Raw genomic sequence first — 21272 nt, 5'->3', positions numbered from 1 at the left:
TTATTTGGTCAAAAGAGGAGAATGATTTTCTCTCCACCCTCTGACTCAGTCCATGAGGTCAGAAGAAGAGATCGATCTCTGCCCCATTACTTACTCCATTCAAAGAGTGAGTCAATGAATATTTGTCCATATTCTACTTCAGGTAATAAATTAATTTTCCGATTACATTTTTCACCATCGAGTATGTTCACAAATATTATATTTGGAACTTCGTTCTTGGTCTAAATATCTTTGTTGAGCAGAGATAAAATGATAAACTTCTCTTAATGCTCTTGTTTGACCACCTCCTGAGCCTCAGAATAATTTCCATAAGCCACGCCCCTTTCCTTATGCCACGCCCACTTTCTCTAAGCCTCTCCCACTTTTACTAAGCCCCACCCTCTTTGTGAGGACCACCAACTCTTAAATCATTTCCAGTTAATCTCTGACTCACAAGGCTTGCCTGGGCTTGCCCAGGGAATTTCCAAAGGAAACCACACCCACCAGTCTTTCTATATAAAGGCTTGAAACCCAGACTGAATTTAAACATATTTTTACTTTTACTGAGAATGGACTGCTGTGCTGAGCTTGAGTGGGATGACTTTGGAGTTCCTTGGAGTTCTACTACTTGTATGGAACTAAACCTTCAAGTTGATGAACTGGATTCAAACCTCTTATCTATTGAGGTAAGATTTTATTTTCCGATTTACAGAGTTTGATTTAAGCATATAATCATTTAATAATTAAATCACTTAATTAATATACATTAATATTTTCTCTCACAGGAAATTGTATCAGAAATACGAAATGAAAATACTGCTTTTTCCACAACTTGGGGCGAAATTGTTGGCTTGGTTGAAGACCTTGTGAGCGACCAAGACCCACAGAACGAGCTCGACCTTGATGACCCAACCAAAGAGTTATACCTTGGAGACTCGCAAAATCCTGAAAAAAAGTTTTACATCGATGGTACTCATTGTGAGTTATCAAGACAATACCCCCTGAACAAGTTATACCTTGATGAGCCAGAATACAAGTTTTTCGAAGAAGACCCACAAATTTCAGACATTTTGAAAAATGGAGATTTCCTTGATGATCCACAGTTATACTATGTGAGATCTATCACTGAAACCCATAAAAATTGGAAAAATGGAGATTTCCTTGATGATCCACAGTTATACTATGTGAGATCTATCACTGAAACCCATAAAAATTGGAAAAATGGAGTTTTCCTTGATGATTCACAGTTGTATTATGTGAGATCTATCACTGAAACCCATAAAAATTGGAAAAATGGAGTTTTCCTTGAGGATCCACAGTTATACGATGTGAGACATTGCAGAAACTCACAATATTTCTGGAAATTGTGGTTCTACTTTGGAGTCTTGGATAGATGGTTATATTTTTGGAGACTTGAAATGTGGGTTCTGGCTTGATAACTCAGAATGTGATACATATCTTGGAAACTCAACAGGAATGTGGTTATACCTTGGAGATTTGGAAAGTTGGGTTTATTTTGGAGACTTGAAATGTGGTTTCTACCAAGAAGACTCTTGGGGATTTAAACCTATCGATGTAAGTGGTAGATTCATGGGGTTTCTCAGACACCCATGCAAATGAATGGGGAAAACTATGAATTGATTCCCAAAAACCCCTAAACAGGAGGCAAATTCCTCCCATACAAATGTATAGGGAGAACTCTGACTCGAGACCAATCAGGACAAAAAGAGAAATAAGATTTTCTGCCGTACAAATGTATAGGGAGAACTCTGACTCGAGACCCATCAGGACAAAAAGAGAAGCAAGATTTTCTGCCATACAAGCTCATGTTAAATTGAGACTGTCTCAGGGCCCCAAAAAACCTCATACAAATTAATAGGGGAAGTTTTCTTGATCAAGGCTTATTTGGTCAAAAGAGGAGAATGATTTTCTCTCTCCCTCGGACTCTTACTCCACTTAAAGAGTGAGCCAACGAATATTTGATCATGTTCTATTTGAGGTAATAAATTAATTTTCCTATTACATTCATCACCATCGAGTAGGTTCACAAATATTATTTTAGAACTTAGTTCTTGGTCTAAATATATTTGTTGAGCAGAGATAAAATGATAAACTTCTCTTAATGTTCTTGTTTGACCACCTCCTGAGCCACATATCATTTTGAGATTATAGTAAATTGTTTTTTCATTGTTTAATTGATAACACTGAACAACAAATTTCAAATTTTTTTTTTTACTGGAGATGTGTAAAGTGATTAAGACTAATTTGGGTACGCTGATTTCAAAAATCATAACCGTTTTGCTGTATCACGTCAGGATTTTCAGGAACAGAAATATTCCCATTGCCTAGAAGTCAGGATTTCAATGAAATTTACATATGTCTTTAACATGTCTATTTCGTACAATTGTTGTTAACTTGTGTTATATTTCTTTCTTTCAGATAAAGATGAGTAGGCGTTCCTGTACCAATCATCCTGACAACTTCTGTTATGTCTGTGGTCGGTATACCAAAAAAGATCAACAGCGAAGTATATCTACAGCAGTGAAAATGAAGGCTGCCTACTTTCACTACTTCGGGTGTAAGGTGGGGGACCAAGAACAGAGCTGGGCACCACACATCTGCTGCACAAGCTGTCACACAACCTTGACTCAGTGGTTGGTGGGCAAGCGCGCGAGCATGCCATTTGCGGTGCCCATGATATGGCGTGAGCCGCAGAATCATCATGATGATTGTTATTTCTGCTGCACAAGCATCGCCGGCTTCAACAAGAAGAATAAAGGTCACATCAAGTACGCTGACTGCGTCTCTGCTCGTAAACCTGTGCCTCATGATGACGAGAACCCCGTTCCAACACCTCCAGCTGATCAGAACATAGCTGTAAGCAGTGGTGAAGAGGATGGTGATGATGAACCTTTTGAACCCGACACTCAAGAATCACACCTTCTGAACCAGGGAGACTTAAATGATCTTGTAAGAGATCTCTCGCTGTCAAAGGCGAAGGCAGAGCTGCTTGGATCAAGGCTGCAGCAGTGGAATCTACTTGAACCTAACACCAAGATATCCTTGTTCAGAGCACGTCACAGAGACATGGCTGAGTTCTTTGAGATGGAAGACACGATGACATTCTGCAGTGACATCAACGGTCTGTTGAAAGAACTTGGGTGTGATCACGATCCTGCAGACTGGCGCCTCTTCATAGACTCGGGGAAGAACAGCTTGAAGGCTGTTTTGCTCCACAATGGCAACGAGAAACCATCAGTCCCACTGGCTCACGCATTCGGCATGACAGAGACCTATGAGACTATGCGGCAGCTGCTTGATTCCATCAAGTACAATGACTTCAACTGGCACATCTGCGGAGACTTGAAAGTGGTGGCGCTGTTGTTAGGGCTGCAGTCAGGCTACACGAAATACATGTGCTTCCTTTGTCTCTGGGATAGCAGAGACGACAAGAATCACTGGACGAAGAAAGATTGGGAAGAGCGAAAAGAGCATGTACCTGGTCGACACAACGTGAAGCATGTCGCCCTTGTCGACCCAGCCAAGGTTTTCCTTCCACCACTCCACATAAAGCTCGGCTTGATGAAAAGTTTTGTACGGGCAATGGATCTGAATGGGCGTGGGTTTTTTCCTCAAGGAAAAGTTTGGCAACACCTTGTCGGAGGCCAAGATCAAGGCTGGTGTCTTTGTTGGACCGCAAATCCGACAGATTATGAAGGACGAAACTTTTCCGACAACTCTAAACCCCAAAGAGCTGGCAGCGTGGAGGAGCTTCAAAGCTGTGACGGACAACTTCTTGGGGAACGAGCGCGCGGACAACTATGAAGAAATAGTGCAGCAGCTGCTGGAGTCCTTCAGGAAACTTGGCTCCAGGATGTCCCTGAAAATCCATTTCCTACACCAGCACCTGAACTTCTTCCCTGACAACTTGGGAGCAGTCTCGGACGAGCACGGCGAGCGATTCCACCAAGAGATTTCACTCATGGAGACGCGTTACCAAGGGCGGCACAACCCGAACATGATGGGCGATTTCTGATGGTTCCTGCATCGTGAAACTGACACAGAGCAGCACAAACGCAAAGCCAAATGCCTAAAGCATTTTTAATTACATTCTAGTGGAGTTTTTCTGTAATTTCTATAATTTTGAAGCATTCATGATGAAATAAATGAATAAATGAATTTTTGTAAATTTCATTGAAATCCTGACTTCTAGGCAATGGGAATATTTCTGTTACTGAAAATCCTGACGTGATACAGCAAAACGGTTATGATTTTTGAAATCAGCGTACCCAAATTAGTCTAAATCACTTTACACATCTCCAGTAAAAATTTTTTGTTGTTCAGTGTAACCAAAGTTTTCAGTCCATTCAAGGATATTAATTTTTTTTTTCTTTACATCCTCCAACTTATTTGTAATTAAATTTATCCGCTTATTTGTTTTATCTACATTTACCCCAGTTATTTCTTCAATAAGACTTATTTGATATTTCTCACATTCTTTATGTTTTCCATTTAAGTACCAAGGTTGATTGCATCTCCACTCTTTGGTTTGCTATTGCTTGGTTCTATCATTTATAAATCAGTAAAAGACGGTAGTAGTTCCTCAGCACTTATACTTATAATCATAAGGGAGACTATTAATTCCATTCTCTAAAATATATCTTTTATCATCAAAAGCTCCTAATGCTTTCTTATTTATTTCTTCTGTATATAATTGATGTTTATAACTTCTTATTTTATTCATTTTTCTATACTCTTCCTTCTTCAAGATTAAACAGTTGTAATAATGTTTAAAGTTTATTGTTTCATTTCTTATTTTTTTCTTTATTCCCTTTAACTTCTTTTTACACCTTTCAATATTATTTTAAATATATGTAAAAGCATAAGCCTTTGATCTCAATCCTATAAATTCACTCATAACCTTCCCACCCAATTCATCTTTAAACTTACCAATAACCTTTTCATTATTTAATGAAAACAACACATCACCAGGTTTATAATTACTTGTATCATATGTATCAATATTATCAATCATATCCTCATATACATCTCTAGTCTTTATTTCTAATATAAAACTATCTGTATCCATATATAACAATGACACATTATCCTTATACTTTAATTTAAAATTATTACAGTAATAGTCATACATAAACAACTTTGACAAATCAAGAATGCATGTTCCTATATAAATAGGTTTATCCATTTCAATACTCTCCTTTTTTTAAATGAATAGCACAAAAGTTCTCTGAAAATACCTCCACCCATTCAAAACTTGGTTTGTTAATTAACTTTGAGGCCTGTTTCCAAGATGTAGCACGTCTTATGTTTTCTCGATTTCTAACATTTTCCATAGTCTTTCCAAATACAGCATTATTCATTAATTTATAAAAGTCCTTCTCAAAATCTGTTTCTGTGTTTTTTATACTTTTTGTATTAAAATCAATATAGTCCTTTAACCATGGACTTGGTTTAAATTTCAAAATCCTATGAATTTTCCTCACTCTCAACCCAGCAGATAAATATTGTCTCAAGTTCCTTTGATGTAAAACATAACTTTCTTTATCATTTAATGTAGTAAGTATTTTTTCTGAAGATTTACCTTTTATATTAAATGACTGTTGGTAATCACTTAACCATTCTTTTCTTGGACTTTCTTTATCGGAGGCACAGGGTTGGTCTTTATGTTTATTATGAAGTTCTTCAGGGATTTTAAATCAACCTCAAAATAATATCTAACTTCAGCCTCATCCAATTCTTTTTGAGAGGATATAACAATATCAAGTAAAACTTTTTCAAAATGTTTTTCTTTAACCCATTTAAGTTTCCCATAAGGTAAAGATTGAGACATGGCCCACCCATATAAATTGTTAGCATCATAATACATCAGGTAAGAGTTGTTCTCATTCTTATTATAATCAGGAAGATATTTGTTATTTGCTTTAACATATCTTTTGGAACATACTTGAGATATTCCTCCTCTTTTAGCCTTCTCTATCATTAAAAGCATATCTATGTCGCTGATTAATTCCAAATTTTGTTTTGTCATTTTTAACATAGCACTCCAAGCCAAACCCAGAGCTGTGTAATCGTGAGCGGGGTCTAATCCATAAGAATTTTTATTATGACAGACTGTTCTAAAAGTTTCAAACACATCACTTAATAACAGTACATCAGTTTTAAGATATAAATCATGATATTCCCCAAGATTCTTTATACTAAACTTCTCCCAAACCTTTTTAGCCTGTGTATAATCTTCATCAGAAATATGAGTATTATTCAACTTACCATAGAAACTCTCCCTTGAAGGAAGTTGTGTTTCTTTAAACCTTTCAAATGAATCCATATAGCCATACGGATATATTCCCTTTTGTGATAGGAGATCAATCTCTTCTTGATTTGAGAAATATGATTTAAGACTCGAAGTTTCTAATATTTGATGCTAACTCAGATAATGAATCTCCCATAAACTTGTATGTGTCAAGAAATCTGATATGGGTTATGGGGGATGTATAAATTGTTTTTGTGAATGAGATGTATTTTTGATCTGTTTGGAATGGCGAAAATATTTCCGAATGTCTTTGAAAGTTCATTTATAAATAGATGTGTGTCATAGTGAGCGTTGTTGTGAAGAAAGACAGGAATAAAATTTGGAGGCTTGTAATTCAGATAACAATGGGAATGAGCTGGGCCTCCATATTTACCAGTAAGATAACAGTGATCCCTAACCTTGACCCCTCCCTCAATTTCCTTATCACAAATATGACGGGTACTGTTCTCTAAATTCCTTTTCCTCTTCCTTTGTTAATGACATTGGTTTATAGGTTTTCACCATTATTTCTCTTAGTCTTATACAATCTTTTTCCAATCATCTTACAAACTCCTCAGAGGCATCTTCCCCTCTATAAAGTTATAACTTGTTGTATTCATCACCAACAGATGATTTGATATAATAACAGAAACCACAAGGAGTATGTTTTTGGTATATATTTGTGTATGATTTATTTGGATTTGGAGAAACAGTGTTTATCTTTTCAAGGATACTTTCAAAATTGGCATTCATCACAAACGGATGTTTTATAGATTTGTTAAAATCTTTAAATGATATGTTTGAACCTGCTTTTGGTAAATTGATTACGTTTGATTTATGATTACTACAATATTTTGAATGTTGATTTAATCGTTCTTTTGTGTGAAAGGAGTTGAGACATTTCCTACAAGGATACGTTTTACATTTTCTCTTATATATTTGTGATTTGGTTAATGTTGAAAATTTTTTGATGAAAGCATAATGTGATTTTTCCTTTGAGGTAAAGTGGAGAAGGTAAATGTGTGTTTCATCATTTTTATAGTTGTTTGAAATTTTTAATATCTGAACTCTGTTTGTTTCCATTAATCCATACACATTAACAGATAGATTATTCATTTTCTCAAATTTAGGAATATCTCTCAATGACATTGGAAACTTTAAATCTTTAACATTCAATGTATTCTCATATTTCTTATAATGTTCAACCCTTTCAGGATTCCATTGTGGGGGGTGTAAGTGAGCAAGAACAGACCATAGAAAACATTTATTATCTTTGTTTTGAATATTAACAGCTAACAGCTATTATCTAATATTAACAGCTATTATCTAACAGCTTGAAGAGGATCTGATTTTAAGATGTGTATATCTAAAAAGATTATTCTTGTGATAGTAAATCCATTACCTACTACAGTGTTATCAACATCTTGTTCTTGTCTCTGGAGATCTTCGTAAACATCACATCTTACAAAACCTTGAAATGATGAGATCAAGTGTGGGTTTGACCTCATGTTGAGAGAAGTTTCATCGTCTTGTCTTACCATTTTCAATTTTACCCCCATATAAAACTTAAAAGTTTTCATTTCACTTAATGTGTTTTTAATTATAGTTTCAATACTTTGTTTAACCATATTGTTACGGTTGTGGAAATTCGCAGAGCACTATAAAGGATATCCCCAAGATCAGTTATATCACTAAGTGTGTGTTGAGATAGATTTCCCCACCGTGGTCTAAAGGGATTTATTCATGTTATCAGGGCTGTGATCTTTGAGTTCGCCGTTATTCTTTGCTATCGTTATTTTGGACCAACCACACCACCAACCACCTTTTTCACAAGCACCCAACCACACCACCCTCACGACCACCACACAACGCCAACCACGCCACCATTACAACAACCATGATCACCTCAACCACCAACCACCTTTTTACAAGCACCCAACCACACCACCCTCACGACCACCACACAACACCAACCACGCCACCATTACAACAACCACGACACCTCAACCACCAACCACACCACCAATCACCTTCTCCACAACCACGCTACAACCCTCTCCGCATCAAAAACCGTCTCTGCCATGGAGAAAGAAGAAGGGGTTCCGATAACGCAAGGGATTTTCACTCCTGCTTTCCCATGCTTCGGGACGGGGGAAGGGCAGATTGAACCAAGGGTCAAAGGTGATGTAGGGTGGGGGCCTATTTTTGGGCGATAAATATCCCTGGGCCACATTCCCATTGAGGACCACCGCAACAATTTCTTCTTCGCTTCGCGCGCCGTGAAGGGAGGAGCCAGGGCATTGGAGGTAAAACACACCCTCCTTCCAGAGGCTTCCCGCGGGAGCTGGAAGAAGCGTGGGGCGAGAAGGCAGGGGGAATAAAAAGGGCGCACGGAGCGTTCGCAGTTCAGTTGGTTGTTGGTCGGTCGGTGGAGGTCTCGGTCTGGGTGGAGCAGTCAGTCGGAGGAGGTGCTTGAGAGGGTCCATCGAGGGTCGCCCAACCAAGTCACCACGAGGGTGGAGGCAACCTGTGGCGGCCTCTGGGAGTCCCTTCGGTCAACCAGGCTTCTTGGACATAAAGGCCTACAGGTCCAGTCTGACTCCCTTGCCTTTGAGGGGGTCTTTCTTTGCTTTTATTTGTGTGAATGATGTGGCGCCATGTCCCATTAAGTAGAGAAACTGTTAAGTGCCTATACATAATTCATTATAGACAGTTGTAGCGCTTCGCCTTGCTCGCATCTTTGTCCCGTCCCGCAGTCTTCGCAAAACAACTGCATGCGTGTTTCCCCCATTGAATGCATAACTGCATGCGTGCCGCATTCATTGCTTTTGTGTGTTTTGCATACCTGCATGACTTCATTGCTTTATTGTCGATGTGCTTGTATAATAAATGTGCCTGTTTAAATGTTAACCTGTTCGTCGTGTCATTTTCCCTCCATTTGAATACCATATTGTCTTTCGGAATGTTAGTTGGTTTTTGAATACCGATAATAGAATCGGGTCCGGCGAAGTCTGGCGATAATACCCTGCTCGGTTATCCCAGAACGGAATGAGCCGCTTAAGAGGTTCGTGTCCAAGCAGGCCTTCGCTGAGGTACGGTCTCTCGGTAATTTACCCGCGCGAATACTTAGGTATATCGATATTCGGTGATTGACCCTGTCGCGCGCGGGTAGAGTGTTGACTGGGCCGTGGTGTACGCTTGGAGCACACCCGTTACTGGTTTCCGGCGTGATTCCGGAAAGTCGCGACTGAATTGTTCGTTCGGTGGGCGAAGAGGCCGCGATTCGGCTAAAAGCGGTCGTTCGCACGCCGGCGGGCGAAGATTCGTAACAATATCAACAGCTTCCATGATTGAAGATGATCCAGGGTCTTGAAAACGAAACAATCTTATTTTTATATGCCCTTTAAATGCCCCATCAATGTTTTCAATGGAGAATTTAGCTTCCCTTTTTTCATTGTTCTTGTGTTTGTGTGATTGAAGATGTCTATTATAATTCTTTTAAAGAATATCATTATCACATCTATCACAATGTTTTGTTTCTTGGTCAAGTGGAGATATTTGATGAAATAGACAAAATGTGTTTGTTGGTTTGAAGGTGTTTTTTATAATACTAGTAATTAATAATAATTAGTAATAATAATAATAATAGTAAATAATTAATAATACTAGTACGTGCCCATAAAAAAAATAATAATAATAATAATAAATAAATAATCCACACAGGCCGTTTCTTCGCTCTCACATGCCGGTACGTGCGTGACCCGGAAGTTCGATATTATTCGCAATTACGATTATTCGCAATTTATTTTTAATACCCAATTTTTCAATTAGGGCCAATGTATTTTACCTTTTCGCAATGTCATGGCAAGGAAAAACAAAAAGGGAAGAGAAGAGAGAGAAAAAATTTACTTCCTGGTTCGGAGCATACCAGCACTCTGATGTTCCTGAAATTTATACACCGTCTAATATGAAAACGATCATAACTTGGGCCATTGTGTTTGTCTATAAATGCGCATAAGAAATCGAGAAATTATTAGAATACACGAAGTCATCACTCTCCGGAAGCCCGTACGTTGTAACCCGTAATGGGGAACGTGGCTGTGCTTCCCTTCCCCATCGGCCACGCCCACGCAACAACGTGTCTTGCCATTGGTTTGGTAAATAAATGGCCATAACTTGGGAAGCACTTGTCCAATTAATATCAAACCTTGAAAAGGCACATCCTCAGGTCCCCAGCAATATACCTGGCAAGTTTCAATTAGATCGGACCAGAGGTTGTCGAGAAACAGCGGTCACACACACACAGACACACACACAGAGATTGCTGGAATTATAGATAGATTTATATTCGTAATTACAAACATTGCAGTACGTTGTATTCACCATATTTATACAATAAAACTTTGCTTATACTAAAATTATCTTGATGAAAATTTTGTTTAATTTATAGGTGAATCTGTGCTTAAAACCATTTTATCCTCCAACTTTTTTCACTCAATAAATACAATGTTTCAAGACACAAAAGACAAGTTTCCATCAATCTCTTCATTTGTTAAAGATACTGAGCAATATGTCAAGGATGAAAAATTGAACAAAGATAAATATAACAACTATTGGATAAAAACAATTATGGTGGATAATACGAGTTCTTCAATTTCCTTCAGTGGAAGGGCTTTTAGTATATCTGGAAGAACATCAATTAAAGTATCTCTAACAATAGTTTCTCCTCTCCTTCCAGCAATATATTCAAAACTATAAAAAGCAATGAAACAAGAAAAATTATCAAAAAATAAAAACCTTATGGATGAAGCTTTAGAAAGAAAAGATAAGACCATCTGTAATATGCAAGGTGAAATTGGTATTTTTTTCAACAACCCTAAAGATGTAAATCCTGATGAAATAAAGGATGTTAATACATCACGTGAAATGACATTTTGTTCAATAGTAGTTCAGGATCATTTTAAAATAACCTTTAATTTTAAAAAATGTTGCAGTTGAATCTGTTAATGAAAAAAAGTATGTAGATATCGATGGTAATGTTTTTTTCTACTAATTAAATATGAATCAATATTCAACTGAAGATTTTAAAGATTATGAGAGTGATTATGATACCGAGAGTTTGTGTTCAAACGACAGTTATGATACCGAGAGTTTGTGTTCAAACGATAGTTATGAATGTAGTTTTATAGATGATTCTGAAAGTATCGAAGATGATACCGAAGATGAATTTCAGTTAAGGTAAAGTTTTACTTTATAAATATGAATAGTTAATATTTAACAATCATAAAAGTCTTCCAAATTCATTAAGATGTCTCATAGTTGGTTCAAGTGGATGCGGAAAAACCTGCTTACTTTTGAAGATGCTCCTGATTCCCAACTTTTTAGATTATGATAATTTCATAATTTTCACAAAGTCGAGTTTTCAACCTGAGTATCAACTACTCTCACAAGGTTTTCATGCTGGTCTTCAAAAAGAATATATAATTGGTTTATTTAAACTTCAAAAAAACCTAAATGATTATAACATTGAAGATATAATACAACTATTTTGTGATGCACAGAGATGTACAAAGAAATCAAAACCGATAACTTGTATTCTTAGTGATAATACGGATGATATACCGTCTCCAAGATTTGAATAAATCAAAAAAGAACCTCGTTATCTTTGATGATTGTGTTAATGAGAGAAACCAAACTGTAATGGACAGCTACTACACAAGAGGGAGACATTCTTCTTGTAATTGTATTTATCTTAGTCAATCGAACTTTCAACTTCCTCATCGTTCCATCAGAAACAATGCTAATACTTTTATTTTGTTCAAGTTAAATTCAACAGATATAAACAATTTTTGGAGAGATAATTGTTCTGCATTATGCAGAAAAAGGAATTTGGGGATTACATGAAGCACACGACTGAAAAATATAAATATATTGTTGTGAAACAAGATGAGATATTAAGGGATATATTTTTTGTTTTTTAAACAATTACATATATAAATGACAACTATTATTATAAATCTTGTGGGTAAATCTGCTTCTGGAAAAAACTTTCAAAAATAAAGGTTCTTGTATAGTACAAGTGAGAATATTGTAAATTTACTTAAAAAACACCCCATGATACGCATTGTATCAACAACAACTGGAGCAATAAGACCTGGAGAAGTAAAAGGTGAAGATTATTACTATATTTCAGTGGAGGAACATATGCGATTGAGGAATGAAGGTCAAATATTTGAGGAGGTTTCCCTTGGTGCAACAAAATATTCACATTGTAAGAGCGAGTTGAAGAAACTAAAATCTGGTGGTCTTGGGATATTAGAAACTAATCCAGAAGGAACGAGACAAATTATTAAACATCTGAGCGGGGTGAAGATTTTATCATTCGGTTTTGATGCTGATGAAGAAACTCAACGCAAACGTATGAAAAGCAGAGATGCAAGTATTAGTGAAGAAGAAATTACAACTCATAATATTAATGTTAATAAATAATTTGATGGAATATTTAAAGAAAAGGATTTATTTGAACACATCAACTTGGATGATGAAGAAAACGAAAATTTCCCTGTTGATCTTTACAATTCATTAAATGATATTTTCCAATAAATAAATGGATGCGAAAGAAAGAGCAAGAAGATTTAAGGAACATCAAGAGTTGGTTTCAAAAGTTGTAAAACAACAGGAAGACATAAAGAAGAAACGCAGACAGAAACTAACGGGTGAAGAAGCATTTGAAAGAAAACAAGATAAATTTTTTAAACCACTTTTAAAAACTTGCCAAGAAAAAATTGTAGATGTTTCCACAGTTCCCACAATAGAATCTTCTTCTTCTTCTTCTTCTTCTTCTTCTTCTTCGTCTTCTTTCGGCTGCTCCCGTTAGGGGTCGCCACAGCGGATCAACAGTCTCCATTTTGCTCTATCCTCCACATCTTCCATTGACACTCCAACCACCCGCATGTCCGCCCTCACCGCATCCATGAACCTCTTCTTTGGCCTTCCTCTTCTCCTGCCTGGTGGCTCCTTCTTCAGCATCCTTCTCCCGATATACTCCTCTTCCCTCCTGTGCACATGTCCAAACCATCTCAATCCCGCCTCTCTCACTTTGTCTCCAAACCGTCCTACCTGCGCAGTCCCTCGAATATACTCATTCCTCGTCACTCCCAACGAGAATCGCAGCATCTTTAACTCTGCCACCTCCAGCTCCGCTTCCTGTCTTTTTGTTAGCGCCACCACCTCCAAACCATACAACATAGCTGGTCTAGCTACCATCTTATATACTTTCCCCTTCACTCTTGCAGCTACCCTTCTGCCACAAATCACTCCTGCAACTCTTCTCCACCCACTCCATCCTGCCTGCACTCTCTTTTTCATTTCTCTCCCACACTCTCCGTTACTTTGGACAGTTGATCCCAAGTATTTAAACCCATCCACCTTCCCCATCTCAACTCCTTGCAACCGCACCATACCACCACCCTCCCTCTCATTTACGCACATCTACTCCGTCTTACTCCTACTGACTATCATTCCCCTTCTCTCCAGTGCATACCTCCACCTCTCAAGGCTCGCCTCAGCCTGCTCCCTACTCTCCCTACAGATCATGATGTCATCCGCGAACATCATAGTCCATGGAGACTTCAGTCTGATCTTGTCCGTCAACCTGCCCATCACCAATGCAAACAGGAAAAGGCTCAGAGTCGATCCTTGGTGCAATCCCACTTTTACCTTAAACCGGTCCGTCATTCCTACCGCACACCTCACCGCTGTTACACTGTCCTCATACATATCCTGCACAATCCTCACAAACTTCTCCACCACTCCCGACTTCCTCATACAATGCCACAACTCCTCTCTTGGCACCCTATCATAAGCTTTCTCGAAATCCACAAACACACAATGTAACTCCTTCTGGCCTTCCCTATACTTCTCCATCAACATTCTCAAAGCAAACATCGCATCAGTGGTGCTCTTTCCTGGCATAAACCCATATTGCTACTCACAAATCGTCACTTCTCTTCTTAACCGAGCTTCCACTACTCGTTCCCACAACTTTATCCCTCTGTAATTTCCACAGCTCTGCACATCACCCTTGTTCTTAAAAATCGGAATCAGTACACTTAATCTCCACTCCTCCGGCATCCTCTCACTTTCCAAGATTTTATTGAACAATCTGGTTAACAACCCCACTGCCATCTCTCCCAAGCACTTCCATGCCTCCACTGGTATGTCATCTGGGCCATCCGCCTTTCCACTTTTCATCCTCTTCATAGCAGTCCTCACTTGATCCGTACTGATCCACCCCACTTCCTGATTCACTCTCTCCACCTCTTCCAACCTTCCCTCTCTCTCTCATTTTCTTCGTTCATCAGCTCCTCAAAGTACTCCATCCACCTTCTCAACACGCTCTCCTCGCTCGTCAGCACATTCCCATTTGTGTCCTTTATCACCCTAACCTGCAGCACATCCTTCCCAGCTCGGTCCCTCTGTCTTGCCAATCGGTATAAATCCTTTTCCCCTTCTTTTGTATCCAACTTCTCATACAGCTCGTCATATGCCTTTTTCTTAGCCTTTGCCACCTCTCTCTTTGCCTTTCGCCACCACTCCTTGTACTCCTGCCGATTTCTTCATCTCTCTGACTATCCCACTTCTTTTTTGCCAACCCCTTCTTCCTTATACTTTCCTGTACTTCCTCGTTCCACCACCAAGTCTGCTTATCTTCCTTCCTCTGTCCAGATGTCACAACAAGTACCTTCCTAGCGATCACCCTCACCACTTCTGCTGTCGTTGCCCAATCATCCCACCCATCTTTACCACTATCCAACACCTGTCTCGCCTCCTCCCTAAATTCCACGCAACAGTCTTCCTCCTTCAGCTTCCACCATCTGGTCCTTGGTTCAGCCCTCACTCTCTTCCTCAACCTCACCTCCAAAATCATCCTACAGACCACCAATCGATGCTGTCGAGCTACACTCTCCCCTGCCACCACCTTACACTCTCGAATCTCTTTCAGGTTGCATCTCCTGCTTAAGATGTCATCTACCTGTGTGCACTTTCCTCCACTCTTGTACGTCACCCTGTGTTCCTCCTTCTTGAAATATGTATTTACCACTGCCATTTCAATTTCCATTATTTTTGAAAACTCTACCACCATTTGCCCTTCCACATTTCTCTTGTTGAGACCGTACCTGCCCATCACCTCGTCATCCTCTTTATTCCCTTCCCCAACATGCCCATTGAAATCTGCTCCAATCACCACTCTTTCTTCCTTGGATACACTCTCCACCACTTCATATAACTATCTCCAGAAATCTTTTTTATATTCCATCTCACACCCCATATGCGGTGCATATGCACTGATGACATTCATCATCACTCTTTCAATTTCCAACTTCACACTCATCACTCGGTCAGACACTCTCCTCACCTCCAATACCGTCTTGACATAATCTTCCTTCAGGATTACCCCGACACCATGGTAGAACAGTTTGAAACCACCTCCAATGCTCCTAGCCTTACTCCACATCCACTTGGTCTCTTGTACACACAGTATGTCCACCTTTCTTCTCTCCATCATATCAGCTAACTCTCGCCCTTTGCCAGTCATCGTCCCAACATTCAGAGTACCAACTCTCACCTCCACACTTCTACCCTTCCCCCTCTCCCACTGCCTCCGGACTCGCCTTTCCAGTCTCCTTCTCCTCCTTCGCCCAGCAGTAGCACAATTTCCACTGGCACCCTGCTGACCACCGATACCGGTCGTTGGTAACCCGGCCTCGACCGATCTGGTATGGAAATTCGTTTTGTTCTCCGCATTATTATTTGGCATAGGTTTTTCGCCAGATGCCCTTCCTGACGCATTATGTATACATATATATATATATGTATATATATATATATATATATATATATATATATCTATATATATATATATATATATATATATATATATATATATATATATATATATATATATATATATGTTGTTGTTCGTCTTTCGGCTGCTCCCGTTAGGGGTCGCCACAGCGGATCATCCGTTATGATCTGCATACTGATTTGGCACAGGTTTTACGCCGGATGCCCTTCCTGACGCAACCCTGGTCGCCTCTTACGACACAGGGATAAGGATTGGGTTTCGCCATGATTCCGGGCTGCCCTACACCCTCTCATAGCACGGCCCAGTGCAGAGCTCCCGTCTTCAAGCGATCCTCCAACCCAAGCCTCCGAGTAGCCGGATTACAGGCGCACGCCACTACGCCCGGTATATATATATATATATATATATATATATATATATATATATATATATATATATATATATATATATATATATATATATATATATATATATATATATATGAATTCAGTGGCGCAACAGGGCTTGACCTCAGGACCTTTTGGGTCCCAAGCCGCTGCCCGAACCACTGCGCCAATACCAGGCTTCAGTTTCCACAATAGAATATACTCCTAAAAAAACTTCAAATGTTAAAAGATTTTCATCAAATGAGGGAGGAAGAATTAGAGCATATAGGAGAATTAGAATATGATGATGAAGGATTATTTCAACAACTGGAAGAGATTAATCACCCCCTGATTATATTGTGAATGCTCTTCAAAACAATGAATATTCAGTGGAATAAAAAAAACCAAAGCAGGACTCATTCCAACAGAACAACCAGCAATATTTCATCTTGTTCAAGAAAAGGTATTGATATTTAATGATGAATTAAGGTTCTTGGGGTCTGCCTCCCCCCCCCCGTTAAACGAACTCCGAGATTAATGTTTCTTCTCACGAAAGATGAAAGACAAGCTTCAACTGTGAGGGATGAATCAAAGTATCTTGATAAACCATTGGATAAGAAAAATAATGATGATAGAGTATATATTGATCTGCTGAACACTCTCAATTATAGGGTTAGTATCTCTGGTAAAAGTAGGGAGAATGAGAAGGAGAAACACATTATTCAGGCTTTAAGTATCCTTGGTTCAGGTGTTAGTTTTCTTCCAAATGACCCATCACAATTAGTTAATAGACTGTTATTGTTGTAAGGTAGTAAGAAAGCTGGAAATAACAATTGTTTTAATGAAGCATCAGCCATTTTAGACCAGTTGATGAACATGAAAATAATTAATAGATATCAATATGAAGACATTTTATCTCATATTAAATAAGATGAGAAGCACAATCTTGAGTTTTAATTTCACAACAAGCGACCGCACATCTTCATTCCCATACCCACTACAATTTGACCCAACAAAAGAATATGAGGCATCTTTATTGTCCATGGAAACTTATAATACCTTATTTAATATAACCGAGAAAAATGACAAGTTTAGTTATAGCCCGGGAAGTGGATACAAAACTATAACAGTCTCACCCAGAGTAAATGAAATTTCTCAAATATCTTCCGAAATTGTTCGTCTTATGAAAGAACAGGGTGATGAAGCAAAAAATATTGTTATAGATATTCAAAAACATACTTCAAAATCAACGATTAAACTTAAAAAGAACTACAAGGTTGATTTCACAATTGATAATTAATTTATAGAGTTATTGGGTTTCTCCTCAAAAAAGATTGAAACTAATGGGGCGTTTTACAGTGATAATGTCATTCAAATATCCTCAGGAATTAATCCGGTATTAATTCACTGTGATTTGATTGATGGTGCTTATAATTATGGAATAAAAACAAATACAATATTTTCATTCAGCGCATACTCAACCCCAATTGGTTATAAATTCAATATGGAACCCAAAAATTTGGTTTATCTCCCTGTGTCAGGAAAAACCATACACAGAGTAAATTTTAGGATAGCCGACCAAGATAATCATATGATTTCTTTTCATGGAGAAGTTATATCCATCATAATTCACCTACGTGAAGTTTTCCAATAAATAAATACGATGGTTATTGTGAGGAAACACGAGTTGGGAAAATATAAAATAATGACAGGGGATGGGATGTTCCTTTCCCCATACTACAAGGGTGAAGGTATGTATCTTGGTAGAGGATACTATCAATGTAAGAGACAAAGGGGTGTCGGACATCAATTTAGAGGAGATGGGATAATTGATACTCTAATGGGAATCGGTTTAACTATTCTTAAACATAAAGACGTAATTGGTTCAACTACTTCTACTATACTGTGGGAAATGTAGCAGGTGCAATAAAGAGCATAAAAGATGCCCAAAAGGAATCTCATAAATTAAGAAATTAATTTATGAGAAACAATAAAAGAAATTAAGAAAGGCAAAACTCAGTTGTCTCCCCAAGAACGACAGAAAATAATTAAAATACTTGGGTCAGGGTTTGAAAAGTTTTGACATCTTTTTTCCTAAATAAATACAAGTATGGAAGCAATTGATTGTATCTATGATTTGGATGATACTATTATCATCTCAAACTCCACTAAAAAAGAAGATTGCTTCAAGGTAAATGCAATAACTGGAACAGACTGGAATGCAAATGGTACAAAAAGTTTTGAAATAAATAATCAACAAACCTATTTGAATCTATCCCAAAGTTTCTTGTTGTCTAAATTTAAATTCACTAAGGCTGGGAATAACACAAACGCTTCACTCGTAAATGATTTCTTCTGGAAAATGTTCGATAGTGTTCGTTTGTACATTGGAACACAAGAAGTTGAAGCGGTTGATTATGTCTCTGCTGTATCTGAAATGATGAAATTTACACTATATACATTCAGTGATAGAATGGGAAAGGAGTCTGTCGAAGGTTTTATTCCTGATATGTCAACGGGAACAACCACAGACCCTGGATATATTCAAAGGAAAGGAGCGTATAATGATGATGCAAAAGCAGTTAATAGTTTTACTGGTGCAGTTCCTCTTAAAGGTATATTTGGATTATGTGATCATGATAAAGTTCTGTATGGTCTTAAAATTAGACTTCAACTACAAAGGAATGACAATGAAAATAGATTACTTTTTGGTGTTGGTAGTGCTTTTGGTGCTCAGAATAAATTTTGTAATTGATGAAATGAGTTGGTATATTAGTGAATATACTAATTTTAAAACAGAAGAGATGTTGAATATAAGAGTTAACTCAAAGAAACCACTGTGTATCATACCTCAAAAGAAGTTGTTAACAAGTTAAACTAAACCAAACCACTTACACGTGGAATTTGGGTGTTCTGGAAGGAAAGCCGCGATATCTGTGGATCATTTTTTTTAAAACCAGATGGTGATACTGCTACAGATAAGAATAATGCATTGAGTGATAATGCTAAGGTGAAACAAATTCGAGTTTCTCTCGATGGAACATTTTATCCACAAGATAGATTGGAAATTAATTTGGAAAAAAATGATTTTGCTGAAGCATACAAGTCTTACCCAAAATGTGTGTGAAAGTAATGGAAATAAAGAACCTATTTTGGATGTGACTGCATTTAAAAGTTTGTATACAATCTCTGCGTTTGACCTGAGTGCTCAAAAGGAAACTATAAAGTTGAATCGAGTGGATACTTCCCTATACATTGAAAGAGGAGAAAGTGAAGAAGTTGATACATATTGTTTGCTTTTGGAAGAAACAGAATTACAGATTAATACAGATAATGGTATTATGATTAGTCTCACATAATTTTTGGTTAAATAAATGAGTGGCAAAGTACCAACTGGGGTATATGTTCATCAAATCAACCTTCATAAACAATCACCTTGTGTTCAAAATCAAAAACCTTGTACGATTAATGTTAATACAATTCAGAGAAAAGGAGAAGTAAGAATTGATGTTTTGCTCACAAGAGAACAGGTTAAAATCTTGAACGATACCGGCTCACTTAAAATTAAAAGGACAAAACCAATGTCGAAAAAATATTCAATAAGAGAGACGAGTGGAGGATTTCTCCCATTTCTAATTCCTTTATTTGCTGGTTTAAGTGCGGTTGGAGCACTGACGGGTGGTATTTCAACAGCGGTGAAAACTGCCAGCGAAAGGAAGGCTCAACTCTGGGCTCAAAAATAATTGGAAAGACATAACAAAGAGTTGGAGAAACAAATTAGTGGAAGTGGTGTAATTGTAGATTTTGCTGAAAAACTTGAAAGTCTGCCTGATAAAGCGAGATTGTTAGTTGGAGATATGCTTTCTTCTGTCGCACAAGCAGGTGTAAAATTAACTAAAAGGGGTAATGGATTTTATCTTTCTAATAAATAAATGAGCATTGATGAGTGGTTTGAAGAATTTGGAAAGAATACAACATCAAATTTACAACTTGTCAAATATTTTAAGAAATTAAAAATTCATAATGTGCTTATTTGTATGAGAGATGAATTAACAAACGTGCCTCAACATACAAAGAATATTATTATGAACTTCGAAGATAATAATGGGAACGGTTCTCATTGGGTTTGTATTTTTAATAGTCAAGACAAATATTATTTTGATAGTTTTGGTCTTCCACCACCTGTTGAAGTCATAAAATCTTTACAGAATAGTGCTTATGAAACATTTCAATTCCAATAATTAAATTCCAAGTGTTGTGGTCAATTATGTCTATATGTGTTATTTCAACTCAACAAAAATAAAAAATTTTATGCCATTATTTTCAACCTAATATAAATGACATGTTGGTAAAGATGGTTCTATCTTTGGTGTATCCCAAGAACCGGATATTGATCTATCAAATTATTACACCTCGATGTGTTTCGACTTATGAGTAACTTACAAGTAACGTGTGTTGACGTGTGTCAACGATCGCGTGACGTGCCTACAACTTATGGCCAGCATTATGCGGAACGTGCGAGTCATACGCTGGCATAAGTCTTAAAATTTCAAGCATGGAAAATTTGAGGACAACCGAAAAGTACGTTTAAAGCCAGAGTACAACGATGTATGGCAGTGTTTTTCAGCGTGCTCTCAATGTTATCAAAACTTACCCATAACGTATTCGACGTGTACCAGCGTTTTAGACAAATTTTCAAAAAATCGGCATAAGCTGGCTAAAACGTCAAGGTGTGACTGGGCCTTTAGAT

At 37.7% G+C, this 21272-nt stretch overlaps 1 protein-coding gene and 1 pseudogene across 5 annotated transcripts in view; both read right to left on the bottom strand.

The window, feature by feature from the left end:
- Positions 1-21272, bottom strand: part of LOC147017658 (uncharacterized) — a 158427-nt gene that overhangs the window by 9463 nt on the left and 127692 nt on the right. The gene's annotated exons all lie outside the window — the stretch shown is intronic.
- On the bottom strand, positions 16403-16543 carry LOC147017659 (signal recognition particle RNA; annotated as a pseudogene).

Source organism: Eptatretus burgeri, chromosome 11 (assembly GCF_056783735.1).
Source record: "Eptatretus burgeri isolate ZD-2024b chromosome 11, Ebu_testis_v1, whole genome shotgun sequence".
Lineage (NCBI taxonomy): Eukaryota > Metazoa > Chordata > Myxini > Myxiniformes > Myxinidae > Eptatretus > Eptatretus burgeri.
The sequence above is the reverse complement of the archived record's forward strand: the minus strand, read 5'-3'. Positions and strand labels throughout refer to the sequence as shown.